The 8,490-nt window shown below is 41.2% G+C and overlaps 1 protein-coding gene across 1 annotated transcript in view; it reads right to left on the reverse strand.

Moving 5' to 3' along the window:
• Positions 1-8,088, reverse strand: part of ELOVL5 (ELOVL fatty acid elongase 5) — an 80,027-nt gene extending 71,939 nt beyond the window's left edge. Inside the window, exon 1 of the mRNA XM_057304037.1 lies at positions 7,978-8,088. The gene's annotated coding sequence lies outside the window, so the exon portion shown is untranslated. The remainder of the gene's footprint in view (positions 1-7,977) is intronic.
• Positions 8,089-8,490: the final 402 nt, after the last annotated feature.

Genomic DNA, 8,490 nt, shown 5'->3' on the forward strand with positions numbered 1-8,490 from the left:
CCACAGTTTCCCCATATCAAGACCCATAGATTAAGCCTTTCTCCTTGTGTCGCCTTACTACTCCTTGTCCATTGACCCAGCATAGTCAACCATATAGTGTAAGCAAATTCTTTTGCATAATTACAATGTAGTGTTTATCATGTACCAGCTGTGTTCCAGGCACTGGGCCATTGCAGTAAGAATACAGGTGTACAAACTGTATACAGATTAGGTTATTTAAACATATACAAATAATTGAGACTTTTAATAGTCAATTGTCATTCAACTCCACAAACACTGAATGGCTTCAGTTTGTCAAATATGATGCTATGTGTTAGGAATAAAAAACTTCAAGGAACCCCTCTGCCTGTAAAGTGATACAGTCAGGAAACAACCACCATGCAGTGGTAAATACTACAATGGAAACCGAGATACACAGATTAACTAAGATTTCTGATAAAGGGCATGTGAAAAACATGTGCTAGAACCATAGAAGACTTTGGCAAAGGTATTTTATTTATTCTTTACTCTTCTGCTAACAACCCAAGGCCAGAGTTGGTTCAGCTCTCTGTTGCCCTAAGTTCTCTTTCCCGGTTTTAAAAGTTTCAAATTTAACTTGGTATTCCAAAAATCTCAAGTTTTACAACAACTCAATTGTTTTTTATTGTGCTCACATATCAGTAAAATGTTTTAAGAGTGTACTACTAAAATATTTGTGTTTATTTTAAATTATGGACTTATATAACTGTCAAGTCATACATTAAGTATTTTTTCTATGTTAAGGCAAAAGTAACTACAAAGTTCTAATATTTTATGCATGTTGTTTTCTGACTGTACCATCTGGCTCAATCCATGGGATGCTTGTACCCCCACTTTAAAGACCACTGCTTTAGGTTGTAAACTTCATTGGAAGGGGAAACATGTTGAATTTTGCTGTTTAGCCACAGATCTTAGTACAGTCCCTGGTATATACTAAGTGCTTAGTAAATATGTTTTGAATGAGTGAATGAGTGAATTTTTATTCCTCATCATCACCATCATCCCTCTGGTGCTTCCATTTTCTGGTCTAGATTTCCAACCCTCTATCAGATAGTGTCACAGGACTATTGATTCTTCTTAAACCTAAGGTAGTAAAGTCATGTTCTCTTTCTTCCTCCAGCCAGAGACTTAGGGTTCTGAGTACATATATGATTTAGGAGAATTCCCGCCTCCCCCCGGCCTGCAGCTCATCTTACACCCTACAGTGTAAACTATCATGACCACAGTATGAATTATTGTAGATTGCAGAACTATCACATTCATGGATAAAGCTTTAAGGAAAGCAGTAGAATTGAAATGACTCCCCAACTTATATGTGGGTTTTTTTTCCAAAATAAATCAAAAGAATGCCTAGGATTCAATGCCAAGGTTCAAGAAAAGTATTTTAGTGAGTGTCAGAATCAGATACTTGGTCAACCAGGTTCTAGACACTGTGCTGGAGCCATCGCAGTCCTTATAACTAACCTATTAAGACTAAACCCAGGTAGGGTGCAGTAAAAAAAACAAAAAACAAAAAAACAACCCTGTAACTCTTGCCTTTTTCTTTACAACATCCATACGATAGTCCCCAAGAAGTGATTGTTGAATTGTTTTCATTAAATAGTTAACTATTTTATTCCTTTTTGTCTTCCTCCTCCTGCTTTTCTTTATTTTTAAATTCTGGTAGCATTTTTCCTTCTGCTCTTAGTTTTCATCAATGGTCTGAAATCTCCTCCAGCCACACACTTCCGAGCATATTAGCAAGTTATTTCAATATTGCTCTTGAGAAAGAAAGTATTTAACATCCTGGGAAATATGTTTCATTGTTATAGCATCTGTAGTTGAATTAAGAAATACAATTTGGGGGTGCCTGGCTGGCTCAGTCAGTAGAGCATGCGACTCTTGATCTCAGGGTTGTGAGTTCGAGCCCCACATTGGGTGTAGAGATTACTTAAAAATAAAATCTTAAAAAAAAAAGAAGAAATACAATTGAAAGTTCATCAGAATGCAATTCTGATTAATGAGACTTGTTTCACTTCAGGATGAAATACTGTATGTGCTTAGGGGGTATTTACATAACATAATGAAACCTGTCTTTTGAGATAAGACATAAGTCTATGTTTGCCTCTAGGCATTTGAAAGTTGACCAACATATAGTTTACGCTAAGGATATCACTATGAAGTCTCTGTTGGCTCCTACTCTGCCCTCCCCTTCTCTATGATCTTACTTTTTTCTTATCTCTTAATTTGTATTTTCTGTTATCTTGTTGCCAGGGTTTCCCATTGGCCCGGCTTGTCTTTGTTAGGAGATAGATTAAAGGCAGTTTCCTTGCCTCCCCAGAACAAGAAGTCATTTCTGCACTTCCATTGTTACTCTGCTGCTACTCCTCTTCATTGTACTGGGCTTTATCTCTATTCCCGTCCTTGAGTGTTCATCCTGATGGATGTGAACTACTTGAAGGCACTGCCCACGTCTGGTCTACCATGTTTTCCCAATGGCTGGTAGAACCTCTGGCAAATAGCAGATGCTCATAAATATCTATTGAATGAATGAACAGTTTGAACTATTTCTGGATTCTCTAGCTTTTCTCCTCCACTTCCTTTTATATACTCTTTAGTACTCTATCCAGGAGCGACTGAACAATGAAAGGGCTCTGTGTCCTCAGTCCTCTCTCTATACATTTACTTCCTAGTTGTTATTATCACCCTCTTTCATGGCTTTGGGTTCTATCTATACTCTACTCACTCCCAAATGTATTTTCCCCTGAAGTCTAGACTTATATACATAACTGCCTATTAATGACTTCTCCTCTCGAATGTCTAAAAGGCATCTCAAACTGAAAATAATAAAAAATGAACTCTTGATTTTCCCTCAAATCCTTGGTATTCCCCAGCTTTGTAAATGACAACTCTATTCGTTCAGTTTCTCAGGCCAAATACCTCGGTTATGTTTAGCTTCTGTCTTCCTCTGACATTCTACATACATGCATCAGCTAAATTCTGTCTACTTGATCTTCAAAATATATCCAGAATCTTATTCCTTTTCCCCAACTTTACCAGAACCACTGGTTTAAGTTACCGTAAACTGTTGTCCAGAATTTTCCAATAGCCTGGACTGCTACTGCTTTTGCCTCCTACAGTCTATTCTCAACCCAGCAGCCTGAGTGATCTTCTTAAAACCAAAGCCAGATGGTGTCACTTGTGTACTTAAACCATTGATCAACCTCTCATCTCAGTTAAGAGCAAAAATCAAAACTCTTACAATGGCTTATAAGGTGCTTCATGACTTAGCACCTGTGCCATTTCTCTGACCCTCTAAAGTTACTTTGTCTTCTACACACAGTCACCTCCTTAGACTTGCCTCAGGGCCTTTATCCTTACTCTTCCACCACGCCTAGTATAATCTCGCCCAGAAATCTTCAAGACTTACACTTTTGCTCCATTTTGATCTCTCTAAATGTCATCTTCTATAGAGTTGTCCTTAAACTCTCTAAATTTGCAACTTCTCCCTCCCTGCCTCCCATATTCTGGAACCTTTTTACACTGCTTAATTTTTCCGCTTAGCTCTTAACACTGACATACTATAGATTTACTTTCAATATTAGGATTGAATTCAGATCTCAGTTCTCAACTTCTTCAAATGCTTAGCTATGTTCAAGATCACATTTTAAATCAGGACAGATTCTCAATGTGTCTTTTACTTTGCTGGTTATTTCATAACTTTCATAACTTGATTTTTAAAAATTTTGTAACATATTAAAGAGCTAAAGATTCCCAGGGAGTAGACAAAAGCAGACAATAACCAAACTTCTAGCCCAAACTCATGTGCAACATGGCAAGAGTAGCCATGTGGTGTGTATTGTTGAGGAATACATTCTGGTTAAGCAGTGTGTTCTGCAATTGCTCCTTATGATTTTGGTACCAGTGACATAGTATGGAATATGCTTTGTCCTTATTCTGTCATACACAAAACAGGTTCTCCAATCATTAGTCATATATGATTTCGTCATGCTAAAGATCATGTGATATTTTGGTTATATGTATTATAAAAGGCCTTGCTTTTGTGCACACAGTATCAGACATGCCCTTACATGTCAAAAACTAGTAGTACAATTTCTTTTCATAATCTCAAGTTCACGGTTTGCCAGGAGTGAACGCAACATGAGACTCAGCCGAAAATCTACAAGTGTGCGTTGCAGTTCAATTATTTTTGCAAACTATTGCTTGGCATCTGACTGTGAAGCACATTTTTTTTTCAAGTTTAAGTGTATTCCCTACGATTACTTTCACCAAGTCCATTCTCTTTCAGCTAAAGAGCATTACAGTATTGTCTTCTAATCTGAATGATTAAACGACACGCTGCACTCTGTCAGATGTATCTCAATAAAATGAACTCAGGTATAAAACGTAAAAAGCTGTCAGATACCCTCTATGCATAAAATTGAGGCAATTTTAGGCTATTTAAGGTCTAGAAATAAAAGGTACAAAAGTATTTCATTACTTTCGCATTTTGCTGATCAATAAGATTAACTTCTACATAGTCTTAAACTATATGTAATCTTTTCTTGATTTTTTTTGTCTCCACCTCTCCCACCCTTTTGCTTCCTTGAATGTGACCTAGAACAGAATGTTTCTTTCCTATTCTCCTCATAATCTGAGCACTCTGTGCAGGCCTTTTTTTCTTTTATCACTTATAATATTAATATTAAAATTATTTGCTTACATCTTCTCAAGGCCAGGAAATGTGTCATGTATCATCTTTGTTCTTCTAGGTTTATGCTATGCCAGATATTTAGTGTGCGTAAAAGTTTACTGAACTAGACTCTCAAAGGACCATTTACTTTCTTCATGATAAAGACAGCAAATAAGACATAGGAAGCTGTTTCACGGTATGCAAGAAAGACTTTTAGAGCCCCAAATTCATTTCATCCTCTTAATGTGCTCTGATAATATGATTAGAACTTTTATTTTATTTTATTTTATTTGTCAGAGAGAGAGATCACAAGCAGAGGGAGCTGTAGGCAGAAAGAGAAGCAGGCTCCCAGCGGAGAAGGAGCTGGATGCAGGACTCGACCTCAGGACCCTGGGATCATGACCTGAGCTGAAGGCAAAGGCTTAACCAACTGAGCCACCCAGGTGTTCTGTGATTGGCAACTTCTGCAAGTGCTCCCAGTGATCTCTGGCATCTGATCTTCACGCCCAAGGGCTGGACCAAATAACTTGTTCCTAACAGAAAGAACAAGGCAAAAATAATGGGATGACCTTCTAAGATTAGGTTAGGAAAGATCTGACTGCTATCTTACTGACACTCTCTGTCCAACTTTTGGGATTGCATACTTTGATGAAGCAAAAGTGCCATGTTGGAGATGCTCACAAAACAAAAAACTAAGTATGGCCTTCTACCATTAGACAGCTAGGAGCTGAGGTCCTCAGTATGACAGTCCACAAGGACCTGAATCTTGCCAGTGACCACATGCGTGAACTTGGAAGCGCCTCCTTCCTTAGCAAAGCCTTGAGATGACTCCGGGTTCAATCAATATCTTAATTGTAGACTGTGAGATACCCTGAAACGTAAAACCCAGCTAAGCAAGCAATGCCCTAATTATCACCTATAGAAACTTTGAGAGAAAAAATGTCATTTGAAGCCACTGTTTTGGGGTAGTTACAAAGCAATAGACAACTGATACAGATAAATCAATAGTTTTACTTTTTCAAACAGAATCAGAGAATAATCGAAATAAAGTTTATTTACTTGCCGGAACAATCAACGTATGCCTAGTATTTTGATAACTATGTCAATATTTTAGTTATAAGAAGTTGCCTTTCACAATATGCTTTTCTTATATCACAGGAAAACATTTACACATATGGGGTAGGTTGTGAAATTTCGAAAGGAGGAGGTGGAGACCAAGGCAGGCCACTTTGTAAACAAAGCAAGGTAGTGCTCCATGGAATGAGGGCTTACTGAGAAGGAACCTACATTCTCAGCCCAACATCAATAAACATTTTTCAACTCAGGGGCTAGTCAAGTCCTTCAAATCTTCATTTCATTTATTGCTTTGAATTAAGGCATTGCAGGTTAGTTACTAATAAAACACAAACAGAAGAACAGACACAAACATGTAAGAAGAATAACACGCCGTACTTTCATTTGCTAATAGGTAGGCCCAATTAGTTTAATGGATCAATTAAGCTCTGAAAGCATGAAAGGCTGGAAAATTTCCTTGTGGTCAAGAAAAATTCCCAAAGACCAGGGGTAAGTGGTGTCACAGTGGATGTACAGGACAAGCATAAAAATACAAAATTCATATTCAGGAAACACGAATGCTCAATTCCCTTTTAAAATTATCCTGGGCACCTAGTAGCATATCTGGAAATCAGTGGATGCTAAGTATATACTTACTGAATATTCTTTGGGGACCTGGTATGTGCCAGGAACTGAGATAATAAAACTACAATACTTGGTAAAAAGTGACATACGTTAAGAAGTGCATAAAAAGTGCTATAAAAATTCAGATGTTACAGAGGATGAGAAAAGGAGATTGAAGCAGCAGGGCTTTTGCAAAATCTATACTCTTTCCTTAAAACTGCTCACCTCCCCCTTTTTTAGGTTTCAACTTAGAAGTCACCTTTTCAGGTAGGTCTTTCCTATTATTCTGGGTAAAATCAGTCTCTCGTCTTTGCATTTTCCCTTCCTCAGTCGCTAGTTCATACTGAGTTCACAGCACTTTGCATAATCTGTAATTGTTTTGGTTGCTTATTTGTATTCCTACCTGCCTAATTAGCCTTTAAACTTCAGGATGTTAGAAACAAATCTGCCTTGGCACCGAAGTGTGCCAGGCATTAAGTAGGTACACAATAGATATTTGTTGAATGACCGAACGTGAAATACAAAGTCACAAAATGGTACTGGTGTAAGAATGGAAAAAAGCTGCGCGTCCAGACAGGGATGTCCAGGCAAGGATTCCAACCATCGCTCTTACTCCGGAGAGCAAGGCCCTCTTTGCACAAAACGTTCGGAGTACCCAAGAGGGATTCTCAGGAAGCGGGGACGCCCTTTGCCTGTGGCCTGAGGGACAAGCGCAGCTTCCCCCTTCCCCACCCCCCACGTCCCTGGTCTGGATTGCAGCCCTCTGGGGCCCCTATCACTTCCGGGCCCCCACACGCGCGCCTCTCCCGGGGAACCAGAGCCCACCCACGGGGCCCCCCTCCTCCACTAGCTGGGCGTGGGGACCGTTGGCCGCCCGCCGCACAGGGCGGTGCCGCCGCCGCCCGGTGCCCCTCCACCGCTCTCCCCCGCCCGGCGCTCTCTGCGTCCCCGCCCCCTCCCCCGCCGCGGTCACCCCATTCATCCCGCGGCCGCACCCGCCAATCACCGCGCACCAACAGCGCCGCATCTGGCGATGGGGCGGGGCCTCGCGAGGCGCGCGCTCGCTCCTTCCCTGCCCCGAGCTCGCGCCCAGGCCGGGTCATTCCCGGGCATTGACCGGCCTCGTCCCGGCGCTGACCCGGCCGGGGACTTGGGGTGGGGGAAGCTCTGAACCAGGGAGCGGACAGTTGTACCGTCCGGACAACGGAGTCCTGGGATAAGAGGATGGCCGGGGGCCTTGGGGGAAGAATGGAAAGTGGCCTTGACTCCGGGGGTCCCCACGCCCCTCACATTCAGCCCCAAGCATCCAGATGGGCGTGTATTACGTTCCCCATCCCGAAACGCGCGACGGGGTGCGACTGTGTGGGGTAGGAGAAAAGGGGGAGATGAGGCAGGAAGCAAATGTGTCTGTGAGCAGCTCAGCCCAAGTCTGGTGCTGGGGAAAAGCCTCTGGAGAAAAGCTTTAAATCGTTACTCATCTTTTGGTCTTTTTTTCTTTTTTAAATAATCCGTAAATTCGGCTTGTTGTGTAGACTTTGTTAACGTGTGTCCACTGCCGAGAGTGAAGTATAACAAAACACTGTTCCTGTTGAGGTTAAAATTATACTTACTTGTTGTATCTTCATAAATTGTGATATTGAAAATATTTCTTTTGGAGTATTTCATAAATGGGCGCCCCCCTATCCCCGTCGTCTGCTTTATCTTCCATAATGTCTTATTCACCAGGAAAGATCAGAGGATACCTAATGGCTTTTCTATTGGTGGCAAAAGTCACTCCCTCACCCCCTCCAACCCCCCCCACCCCGCCCCCAAAACACTTAAAGGCACAGAGAGCAGTTGGATCGCAAACTGCTGCGAGATGTTTTCACTTCTCGTTTAATTCTCCTAAGCAGTCTGTAGGGATACTATTATCACTCCTTTCAGATGTCAAAACAGGGTCCAGATTAATCTGGACAAGGTCACAGGTTTGTAAGTTACGAAGTTTGGGCCCTTTCCACATTTCTTTCCCTGAGATCATGAAATTTCAATCCACAGTAAGTGGAAGGTGGAAAGGAATCTGACGCTTTTGGAGTCCTTAAAGACAGTGCATCTAGCCAAGTGCAAGCACCTCTTGGAGATGGGTT

This window comes from Ursus arctos, unplaced genomic scaffold (assembly GCF_023065955.2).
Source record: "Ursus arctos isolate Adak ecotype North America unplaced genomic scaffold, UrsArc2.0 scaffold_29, whole genome shotgun sequence".
In the NCBI taxonomy this organism is placed as follows: domain Eukaryota; kingdom Metazoa; phylum Chordata; class Mammalia; order Carnivora; family Ursidae; genus Ursus; species Ursus arctos.